Source organism: Acomys minous (assembly GCF_964271855.1).
Source record: "Acomys minous genome assembly, chromosome: 18".
NCBI lineage: Eukaryota > Metazoa > Chordata > Mammalia > Rodentia > Muridae > Acomys > Acomys minous.
The window spans coordinates 67206775-67219603 of NC_140501.1; positions in this window are offsets into that span (position 1 = coordinate 67206775).

The following is a 12829-nucleotide window of genomic DNA, read 5'->3' on the forward strand; positions in this document are numbered from 1 at the left end:
TGGGGGAAAAGGAGGACCAAGAGTTTTAGGTCAGCTTAGGCTCCACAACTAAATATTGTCTCAAAAATAAATAAATAAAAATAAACAAACAAACAAATACAGGAAGGCGGAGAATGAGACAGTTAACTGAGCAAAGGAACAAACTACAAACAAGAGAAAAATCTTGCCAGCTACTCATCGGACATGACTTTAAAAAAAAACTCTTGAATGATAAAAAGCAATCAATCAAAACTGGACTTTGAAATAGAACAGAGAATTCTCAAAAGAAAAGTACAAATGACCACTAACTGAAGTGTTGAACATCAGTCTGAAGCATTGAACATCAGTCATCACGAAATGGATGTTAAGCTAATTTAAGACTTCACCACATCCCATTCAGAATAGCTATTACCAAGAAATCAACAATAAATGCTGGTGAGAATGCTGGGTAATATGGAGCCTTTGTTCACCACTGCTGCAAGAACAAACTGATGTAACACCTGTGGTACTCAGTGTGAAAGGTTCCCATGAGCCTAAAAGAGGAAGTGATATATCGCCCAGCTATATGATTCCTTGTTACATATCTGAAAGACTCTATATCCTACTACAGAAGAACTTTCTCAAGCCCTTTTTATTGCTTCTCCATTCAAAACTGCTAGTGAATTAAGGCAGCCTATATATTCATCAACAAAAGAGTGGATAATGAGAACTTGATGGAAATGTATATCTATCTATCAATGATAGAGGATAGATAGATAGATAGATAGATAGATAGATAGATAGATAGATAGACAGATAATAAATAGATGATAGATTACTATTATGTCCTCTGAGAGGCCCCACCCAGCAATGGATAAAATAGATTATATCCTCTGGGCTGGCACACCCATGACTCCTGCAATGTGCAGCTGGGTCTCCTGAGTACTGCAGCTGGCTAGGGGCAGGGCCAGCTCTTCCATGATGCCCAGGTGAGTGGTGGGGCCTCTTCTTCACATCCTTCAGACATTAACATGTTCCCAGGAGTCATCCCATACCAGGGAGTCTGCCTGGACTTTGGTGGTAACAGACTACTGCTGCAGACATGGCTCCCAATGGCAGTAAAGTCCAGGACCCCACCATAGTCCCAGGTGGCATCACTGGCTATTCATGTCAGTCTGTTCCACACTACCCTTGAGTCTCCAGTTCTGCCTCTCTTCATTGTGCTTGCATCTTTCTTTTTCTCTTCCTCTACCATTTCTCTACCACTTACTGGCTCCTCTTAGTGGTGCCTGGGGTCTCTGAGTGTCTGGGGTCATCTCAGGAGTGGTCTCTGGAGTGTTATGCCCCACTCATGCCTTATGGCACTGGCAGGGGACATCTTAGGCTAGCTCCCTGTCCAGCCCCATGGTGCCAGACTGGTGGTTGTCCAGAGCTTGCCCTTCACCCAGCTAGCCTGAGTGATGCCATGTGAGGGTCATCTGTCTTGGACTTAGTCCTGGCAAGGGTCCATATTCCAGGCAGGATTCTTCTAGACTATAGCTTTCTCCCCATGGCTCAAGACCATCTGGGCCTGCCTGGACCCATGGTCATCTCAGGCACAAGTTTGTTTTTGATTTTTTTCACTAATTATCCAGATGTTCATAGGTCAGAACACTGAGCATAGACATAGTGTCTTTCTGCCACCTACTGTCATGAAATATTTTTAAAAGGAAGGAAGGAACAGTGCTGTAGGTGATGGTGATCTTTATGACATGGCATGTGGCGAGTTTCATGGCCAGGTTCTTCTCTTCCAACTCACCAACATGTGCATATTAAGAGTGTGTGCACTGTTGTATAACCTTCAGTATGTGAGAAAGGTGGAAAATACCTCAACCAAACCAATAGTTTGGTTTTCTCTTCAGTGTAGTGAATGTAAATATTTTTATATGAAGTGTGGGAGATGAAACAGAGTTGTGTGAGGATGTGCAGTGTTTCTTCACTGGATACAGACCTGTAAGAGTATACATGTTGTTTGTCCACTGGAAGAAGAATTTCCTCTTTTAGACTCATGGTCTTTGCCAACTGATAAATATCCTAGTACAGACTCTGAAGGGAGATATGCACATGAGCCCAAAACCAGGGCTTGGTTGTTTGGTTTTGGCATCGCTTCCTATCTTTTGGCTGTTCTTCGCTGTGCTTTGAGTCTCTCATAGAAGGAAGCATTCCAGAGAACATGCCGAGGATCCAGGTTTGAGCTGTTCATCCAGCTGATCCAGTTGCAGTCACCTTTGCTGAATGCTGGTTTGCTGGGTTATGGGTTCTGAGATCCTGACATTGAAGCATGGAATCATTCAAAGGAACTAAGTTAAAAAGTCTACTTCTGTTTCTATTAACCTCTTTTCTCTCTTATCTATGGTAGGTACATTGGAAAAGAGGTATAAGCATTAAAGAACCTCAAGTAAAGTAGGTTTAAAAAGTTCAAAGACTACACTTCAGAATTACTTGATTTCAAGATATTAAAATACTTTCCCTCCCTCCTAGCTATGGGGAAAGAGCTGCCTTTTTGGTGGTGATTTTTAGGTCAGAACAGATGGCAGTTCCTTTGTTCATCCTAGCTTAATGTCTGGCATGGTGCCCAAAGCTGTTTTATTCCTAGGATGCATAAAAATCAAATCATCAAATAATATAAAATCCAAGCAGCGCAGAACTGGAAAAGGCATGCAGAGAATTGTGTTCCCACACACCAATTGGTGAGGGCAAGGAAAGATGCCAACAGACCTGCCCTCTACCCTCTGCTGTGAGTAGGCAATCCCTCCACGGTGGTATGGTGAATTCCCAGCTCAAGATGCTGCTGAGATCCATGTCTCAGTCACTGGCTGCTTGGCAGCTGGGGTTGATGTCTATGTCTGTAACTCACATAACCACTAAAGAACATGGGAATGTCCCTGGTCTGTGCAGCCATCAGGGATAACATGGATATTCAGAGCCTAGGCAGACCTTGCTCTGCTAGTCACTGGTTGCAGCATTCTCAGGAATGGGCCCTGCCCCTCGCCTAGGCAGCACAGTGGAGCTAGTCATGATGGTGGGGATGTGGGTAAGCTGCCCAGAGGTCATGAGTGGGGGAAAGCTGACCCAACTGTGGAGTGGCATGGGCCCAGAGATGATGACCCCACCACCATCAGCCAGCCACCCCCAGACACCTGCAGGACTTGGGAATGTGGGCCCTGAACTTTGCCTAGACACCCCAAAGGAGCTGACTCTGGTGATGGGTGCACAGGTGAACCAGCTCCAAGCGCAAAAACACAGGACTGTTTGACTTTATGCTCATCTTCCAGGTGAGAGTGGGGATGGAAGGATGGGTGGGCCCATGGGCCCTCCCCACCACCCACTTCTTGCCAACTGCTGTAGAGGTGCACTGGTGATGCCCTCTCCACCCCCTTGCCCTAGCCACCGGTCGTAGTCAGGAGAGCCAGCCGCTAAGGGCATGAGCATGGAACAGGTAGCTGCTTGCCCCTCACTGGTAGTAGCTCTCAGGTCAGCTGCCCCTGTACCTCACCTGGGCAATACAGTGGAGCAGGACTTGAGAGTAAAGGACTGGCTGAACCCTCCTGAGGGCATGAGTGCAGGAAAATTGACCTTGCCTCCTGCCAATGGCATCATTGTGTAGCCTAACCAGAGCAGTACTGGAGAGCTAGCCCTGGTGGTGCATGTAAGAAAGAGTGCGCTCAATGGCCATATCAGCTGCCACCAAGGTCCAGATCCGGGTTCTAAGTTAACCCACTCCCATATGTCATCTGAGAAGGGATGGGATGTATGAAAGGGCCAACCCAGCTGACCCAAAGCAGCAAGATCTCTGAGATAGGGCAGCATCAGGATGCGCATCCAGCATAGATGGTATCAAAAGAGCCATGGATCTCAAGCCATACAAATGGCTCCTTGCAATGAATATTTGAAAATACAGATGTGTGGACAGAAAATTGTATCGTGAAACACAGTGGCATATTACAGTGTTTACTACGAGATTTTTCTAGGGTTTCTCTGTCTGTCTGTCTGTCTGTCTGTCTGTCTGTCTGTCTCTGTCTCTGTCTCTCTCTCTCTCTCTCTCTCTCTCTCTCTCTCTCTGTGTGTGTGTGTGTGTGTGTGTGTCTGTGTGTCTGTGTGTCTGTGTGTCTGTGTGTCTGTGTCTGTGTGTGTCTGTGTGTGTGTTGTGAGAAATGTTGCAAGGATGATTGGATATGAGGAGAGGGGGAAATGGGAGCCACTTGGATGCATTATGTGAAACTTACAAGGAATCAAAAAATTTTAATACTTTACCAATAGATGAAGCCCCCTGTATTCCTGATTTTAATTTCTACCACATATGGAATAGAATCTCAGGTCTTGGAGGGCACAGTAGGTTTGGATATAGGCTGCAGGTGCCTGGAGAGCACTGTGTGCTCACTGCACAGAGGTAGACAGCTGAGTCACTGGGCTGGGAGTTTCTGATGTGCAGGGAAACATGCAGGCTGGCTTTATTGAGGTGAGCTGTGAATCTGCCTTCTTCTTTGTCACCACTGGAGAAGATGGACATCAGGGCCTTGGGGCCTTGCCCAGGATGCTGTCTGTACCACCAGAAGTACTGAGAATTAGAATCAGTGAAAGTGCAGTTGAGAGAGGTCATGGCTCCTTCTGGGACACTGAGGGATTCTGAGTTCTGTTGCACCTTCTGCTGGCAGCTCACCCCTGTGCAGAAAGACAAAGGTCAGACAAACAGGCCTGGATGCACATGGATGCCAACACTCCAGAATGCCTTTTCCATGGGCCTTCAGCCCCTAACATGAGATTAAAACTATTTGTGTTTCTACAATCAGCCTAGAAGAGGCAACAATTTTACATATCACCCACCTGGATTCTGAAGACATTCCCACACTTACAGTTTAATTGAAGCCACAGGACCACTAATGACACACTCAAGGATGGCATACTGTCTTCTTCCCTCTCAATGAGGACTGAGACTCTCAACCCTAAGTTAAAACTAGAAATGACTCCCCACCACTTGAGCAGCACCAAGCCTTTCCCCCAGCCCTTCCTCTACCCCCTCCTCCTCTTCCTGCACCCTCCTTCTTCCCCTCACTCCACCCCCTTCTCTCCAACTTGACACCTTGGCTCAGGACTCCTGATAAGACACTGCCACCTTGTGGGCTCCTGATACCAAAAATATGGCCAATCATCAGACTCTTCTAGCTTAACTGTTCAAAAGTAAAGCACTTGAGAATTTAGTTGGATCATTGAGAGACATTTGCTGCAAGTCATGATGAGGGTGTTAGCATGTGTGGACACACTCAGCAGATGTTGTCTTCTTTCTTGTTAGGAACAAGTATCACACTGTTGCACACACTGAAAGGTGACAAAAGTCTGCCATAGAAATCTGAGTAGGTGTTTTGTATAGCATAATTCTAATCCTTGTCACACCACACACCCCCATTCAGACCCATCTTCAAGTTTTTATGTGATATAACTTCTTAAATATTTATTGATTCTTTGTTAGTTTCACATCATGTACTCTAATCCTGCTCATATAGCATCCTTTCATATCCACCCTCCACTCTTGCAAACCCCCTGCCACACACACAAAAAAATGAATAAATGAATAAATAAATAATATACAAAGCAAAATCTAAACTTATCGCAGTGTCGGTATACTGTGGAATACACTGTGAAGTGGCTTTACTCTACAGATGGTCTGGACTGGCTGTTTGTCTAGGTCAGAACCTAGAAAGGCCTGAAATTTGTCATTGGATTTGGAGTCAGGAATGCACTTATGTCCAAACAGAACTTAACATGGGTTGGTGCAGGAGAGCTGGAGCTGTGTTCAGGCCCTAAACTCTAAATAAAACCTAGCAAATTGTTCATTTGTGTAATTTTGAAATACTCTTACCTTGAATAAGGTCCTGTTATGTAGGGATTGGTCATGAACATTGTAGATTTGCTTTCTCTCACCCTCCCTCGTCCTGACTCAGCCTCTCCCTCTCCATTTCCCCCTTTCTTTCTTCTCTTTCCTCTTCCCTAACCCTTTCACTTTATCCCATTCTCCATTTCTTAAGTCATCATCAACCCATTTGCACCAGAAGAATGCCAGAGCTGAATACATTCCACATAGAAACAATTCAGGAAACAGCTGTCTTGCAGGGGTCTGTGGGACTACTGTGGACAGCAGGGTAAAAACTCATGGAGGCAAGAAGGCAGATTAGTTCAACACAATTATGTGGCCGGTGTTGGTTCATACTTCAGCAGTCTTATATTGAGTAGTTTATTTTAGGCACATTTAAGTGTAGGACAATTTAGTGAAAGCATTTCTGGTGACAACTCAATTCTGTGTGCATTAATCTCCTTACGGAACTAACTACTCTAAATAAAGATTGTATGGGACAACACTGGAACTCTTGGTAAATACATTGGATAGCTTCCATAAAGATGGGTTCAGTAGATTGACTAATTAAAAACAAGCTTATGGTATGGTAGGAGAATGATTGATGTGGTTTCTGGCCACACAGATAGTGGAAAGGTTACCAGGCACAATTAAGGAGTTCTGCTCCCAGATTTGAGAAAAATGCACAGATTATACATTTATTTTTTCTAGGAACAACTCTGTGTGTTACACATTCCAGGTTCCCCTAGTGATATCTGGGAGGACAGGAACCTCAATGCCTCCTAAACTGTCCCATGATGGTCTTGGAAACCTTGCAGAAATTGGTGACTTAAGAACCTTTCCCACACTCTAGATGAGAGAAGCATGAAAGAATAGCAAAGTAGAAGGATCCAGAGGATCCTAGAAACCTACAAGTAGAACATTATGAAAGGCAGATTTGGGCACAGGGGTCCCACTCAAATTAAGGCAGCAGCCAAGGACAATACAGGCAGTAAACTTGAAACCCCTACCCAGATATAGCCAATGGACAGAACATTCTCCACAGTTGAGTGGAGATTGAGGTATGACTTTCACACGAACTCTGGTGCCTCATATTTGACCATGTCCCCTGAAGGGGGAGACCTGGTGGCACTCAGAGGAAGGACAGCAGGTTACCAAGAAGAGACTTGATACCCTATGAGCATATACAGGGGGAGGAAATCCCCCTCAGGAACAGCCATAGGGGAGAGAAATAAGAGGACAATGGGAGGGAGAGAAAATGGGAGAATACAAGGGATGGGATAACCATTGAGATGTACCAAGAATAAATTAATAAAAAAAATTTAAAAAAAGAACCTTTCCCACAAAAAACAAATAAATAAATAAATAAATAAATAAATAAATAAATAAAACCTTTCCCACTCAAGAGCCATGTACTGAGCATCCACAAAACAGATCTGATCAGTCTCTTCCTTTCTGACCAACAAGTTCAGCAATTCAAAGGGAACAGAATGAGGGAAGGATGTGCATACTCAAACTGTTTTCTGCAACAGCTCACGGTCCATGGCAGTGATATCAATACTCACTTCTCAGTAAATATGAGACCTGAGAAAGGAGATCATCGTAGTGGTGCATGTTTAGACTCCCTGAATGGATTCATATTTGTGAGGCTGAAGCAAGAGTTAAATGTGAGTTAAAGGCCTGCCTGAGACTTGTCTCCAGTAAATCTACAGAAGGAACGAGAAGAATGAAAGCAGCAAACACCATGGCCTTGGACATGTTCAAAAGAAACATGAAACTAAACCTGATACACAGTCTCCATAAGATACACACCTCCCTCTAAGGGACTTGCAATCAATTCTACAAGACTAGATTAACAATACTCATGGAAGAGCAGGAGGATGGCCAAATAGACACACACTACATTTTCCTGCATCACTGTGAACCTGAAACAAAGCATCAAGTGTGTGTCTTCCAAGTGAGGGTAGTGATATAGAAAAGTGTGCAAGTCACAAAGTAAGCAAGGGAGCCAAGTGAAATTGCAATTTACAAAAGTTTGAACCTCTGAAATAAACTAAGAGCTCTAGCATTGGGTGGTGCAAACAAGATAGGAGAGAAGAGATTAACCTTTGTGGGGCTTTAAACAAAAAAGAAAATAAAAGTTTCAATAAGATCCAGAAATATTCATTATGACACTCTGCAAAGAAAAAAGGTGAGAAATCTGTGACCTTCACAGCAAGCAGAAACTGGAGAACAGGGCCTCTCCACTTATGATCTTATTCATTGGGGCCATGGTGGGAATCATCTAACTTCCTACTAGGACTCCACATGAGAGAGGTAAGGGAGAATGGGGAAAAAGAAGGATCTAGAGGGTCCGAAAAACCAACAAGAAGACCATCAAGGCTGGCAGATATAGGCCCAGGAGGGTCTGTTCAAACTACTGTACCAACCAAGGACACTACATGCAGTAAAACAAGACCCCCTATCCAGATCTAGCCAATGGACAGCACATTCTCCACAGTTGTATGAGCATGGGAAATGAGATCTACAGAGGGTAATACAGTGTACATGATATGAGGGTGGAAACATAAAAATGAGGAGCGATCTTTAATAGGGGTATAGAAAGGGAAGTTGGTACAAAAGCAGAGGGAAGGAGGAGAAACATAGAATAAGTGATGTTTGATAAAGTGCCAAAAAATTAAATCAATAAAACAGTTCAAACTCTGAAAGCCTATAAAGAGGCAATGGAAGAAACTCAGGAACATACAAACAATCAGAAGAAATATATCAATAAAACAGTTCAAAATCTGAAGATGAAAATGGATTCAATGATAAACACACAGACAGAAGAAAAATGGGAACATGAGAACTCAAAGAAGAAGGCAAGTAACACAGAGGCGAGCTTTTCTAACAGAATTGAAGAGTGGAGGAACGAATATCAGGTCTAGAAGATGCAATCATAGATCTTGAAGCAACCATTAAATAAAATGCTAAATCTGGAAAACTTCTGACACAAAACATCCAAGAAATCAAGGACACCATGAAAAGAAGAAATCTGGGAATAGTAGGCATTGAGAAAAGAGACGATGTAAGACTCCAAGGACCAGAAAATATTCTCAACAAAATTATAAAAGAAAATTTCCGCAATCTAAAGAAAGATATATCTATAAACATACAAGAGGCCTACAGAACACCAAATAGAATGGACCACAAAAGAAAATCTTCTCGTCACATAATAATCAAAACAGAAGATATACAGAACAAAGAAAAATATTAAAAGCTCCAAGGGAAAAGGGCCAAATAACATTTAATGGCAAACCTATGAGAATTGCAACCAACTTCTCAGCAGAGACCATAAAAGCAGAAGGGCCTGGACAGAGATCCTGCAAACCCTAAGAGACCACAGATGCCAGGCCAGACTACCCAGTAAAACTATTAATAACCATTGATGGAGAAAACAAAATATTCCATGACAAAAACAAATTCAAACAGTACCAATCCACAAATCCAGCTTTACAGAAGGTACTAGAAGAAAAACTCCACCCAAAAGGGACAAGCTACAACCAAAACTACACAGGAAATAGATAACCATACCATGGAAAAACACAACCACATAAACACTCTATTGGAACCAACATCAAAATTAAGTCTCTTAGCAGTCACTGGTTATTAATAACTGTCAACATCAATGGTCTCAATTCTCCAATAAAAAGACACAGACTAACTGAATGGAAGCATAAACAAGACCTAACATTATTCTGCATTCAAGAAACACATCTCACCCATAAAGACCGACATTACCTCAGAGTAAAAGGTTGGAAAAATGTTCCAAACAAATGGTCACAAGAAGCAAGTAGGTGTAGCCATTTTAATATCTAACAAAATAGACTTTCAACTAAAATTAATCAAAAGTGATGCAAAAGGACACTTCATACTCATCAAAGATGAAGTCAACAAGATGACATCACAATTCTGAACATCTATGCTCCCAATACAAGGACACTTCCATTTGTAAAAGATCTATTAAAAAAGCTTAAATCACACATTGATCCCTACACAATAATAGTGGGAGACTTCAACACCCCACTCTCACTGAAGGACAAGTCAGTCATTGAAACAGAAACTAAGCCGAGAAATAACATCATTAACCAATGCCATGAAACAAATGGATCTAACAGATATCTATAGAAACCTTTCACCCAAACAAAAAGGAATATACCTTCTTCTTTGCACCCCATGGAACCTTCTCTAAAATTGTCATATAGTAGGTCACAAAACAAGACACAACAGATACAAGAAGATTGAAATAATACCATGTATCCTATCAGATCACCATGGTCTAAGGCTGCACTTCAACAACAACAGAAATAACAAAAAGCCAACACATACTAGCAAACTAAACAACTCTCTGCTTAATGACACCTGGGTCATGGAAGAAATAAAGAAAGAAATTAAGGACTTCCTGAAATTCAATGAAAATGAAGGAACAACATACACAAATTTGTGGGATACATTGAAGGCAGGGCTAAGAGGAAAATTCATAGCACTAAGTGCCTTTAAAAAGAAATTGAAAAGATCCACCATAAGCAACTTAATGACACACTTGGAGTCCTAGAAAAAGAAGAAGCAGAAACACCCAAGAGGAGTAGATGTCTGGAAATAATCAAACTCAGGGGTGAAATTAATAAATTAGAAACTAAGAAAACAGTCCAAAGAATCAACAAAACCAAGAGCTGGTTCTTTGACAAAATCAACAAGATAGACAGACCCTTAGCCAAACCAACTAAAAGGCAGACAGATAGTATGCAAATCAACAAAATCAGAAATGAAAGGGGAGCCATAACAACAGACAATGAAGAAATATAAAGAATCATAAGATCCTACTTCAAAGGCATATATGCCACAAAATTTGAAAACCTAAGGGAAATGGACAATTTTCTTGATCAGTTTCACTTGCCAAAATTGAGTGAAGAACAGATAAACAAGCTAAATAGTCCCATTTCCCCTGCAGAAATAGAAGCAATCATTGATAGTCTCCCAACCAAAAAAAGCCCAGGGGCAGATAGCTTCAGTGCAGAATTCTACCAGACCTTCAAGGGCGAGCTAATACCGATACTCTTCAAGCTACTCCAAAAGATAAAAAGGGATGGAACATTACCAAATTGATTCTATGAGGCCATAGTCACATTGATACCTAAACCTCACAAAGACCCAACAAAGAAAGAGAATTTCAGGCCAATTTCTCTTATGAACATTGATGTAAAAATACTAAATAAAATACTTGCAAAACGAATACAAGAGCACATCAAAGATATCATTCACCATGACCAAGTAGGCTTCATTCCAGGCATGCAGGGATGGTTTAATATATGGAAATCCATCAATGTAATCCACCATATAAAGAAACTGAAAATAAAAAACCACATGATCATCTCCTTAGATGCAGAGAAAGCATTTGATAAAATCCAACACCTATTCATGTTTAAGGTTTTGGAGAGATACAAGGCACATACCTAAACATAACTAAGACTATATACAGCAAGAAAATAGCCAAAATCAAATTAAATGGTGAGATACTTAAGAAAATTCCTCAAAAAGTGGGAACAAGGCAAGGGTGCCCACTCTCTCCATAGCTCTCCAATATAGTACTGTATGTTCTAGACAGAGCAATAAGACAACAAAAGGAGATCAAGGGAATCCAAATGGGAAAGGAGTAAATTAAATTATCCCTATTTGCAGATGATATAATAGTGAACATAAGTGACCCCTTAAATTCCACCAGAGAACACCTACAGCTGAGAAACACCTTCAGTAAATTGGCTGGATACAAAATTAACTCAAAAACGTCTGTAGCCTTCCTATACACAAATGACAAGCATGCAGAGGAAGAAATTAGGATAACCACATTCTTCACTTTAGCCACAAGCAATATAAAATATTTAGGAGTTACTCTAAGCAAGCAAGTGAAGGACTTGTTTGAAATTTTTTCAAAACTCCAAAGAAAGACATTGAAGATGACATGAGAAGAGGGAATGATCTTCCTTGCTCATGGATCAGAAGAATTAACATAGTAAAAGTGGCCATCTTACTAAAAGCAATCTACAAATTCAGTGCAATCCCTATCAAAATACCTACACAATTTTTTAAAGAATTTGAAAGTTCAATTCTGAACTTCATATGGAACAAGAAAAAAACCAGAATAGCTAAAACAATCTTGTACAATAAAAGATCCTCCGGAAGAATCTCCATTCTTGATCTCAAGCTGTACTATAAAGCAACAGTAATTAAAACAGCATGGTACTGGCACAGCAGTGATCAGTGGAATTGAATCAAAGACCCAGATATGAATCCACACACATATGGTCACTTGATTTTTGACAAAGAAGCCATTACATTCAATGGAAAAAAGATAGCATCTTCAACAAATGATGCTGGTCTAACTGGAGGTCTACATGTAAAAAAAATGCAATTGAACCCATATTTGTCACCTTGCACAAAACTCATATCCAAGTGGATCAAAGACCTCAACATAAAACCAGAGACATTACATCAGTTAGAAGAAAAAGTGGGGAAGAGCCTGGAACACATTAACACAGGAGACAACTTCCTGAAGAGAACACCAACAGTACAGGCCTTATGGTCAACAATTAATAAATGGGACCTCATGAGGCTGAGAAGCTTCTGTAAGGCAGGAGACACTGTCAGCAGAACAAAGTGACAGCCTACAGTCTAGAAAAAGATCTTCACCAACCCTACATCTGGCAAAGGTCTAATATCCAAAATATATAAAGAACTCAAGAAATTAAACACCACCAAAACAAATAATCCAATTGAGAAATGGGGCTTGGAACTAAACAGAGTTCTCAACAGAGGAATATCAAATGGCTGAGAAACACTTAAAGAAATGCTCAACCTCCTTAGTCATCAGGAAAATGCAAATCAAAACAACTCTGAGATTCCAGCTTACATCCATCAGAATAGCTAAGATCAAAAATTCAAGAGACA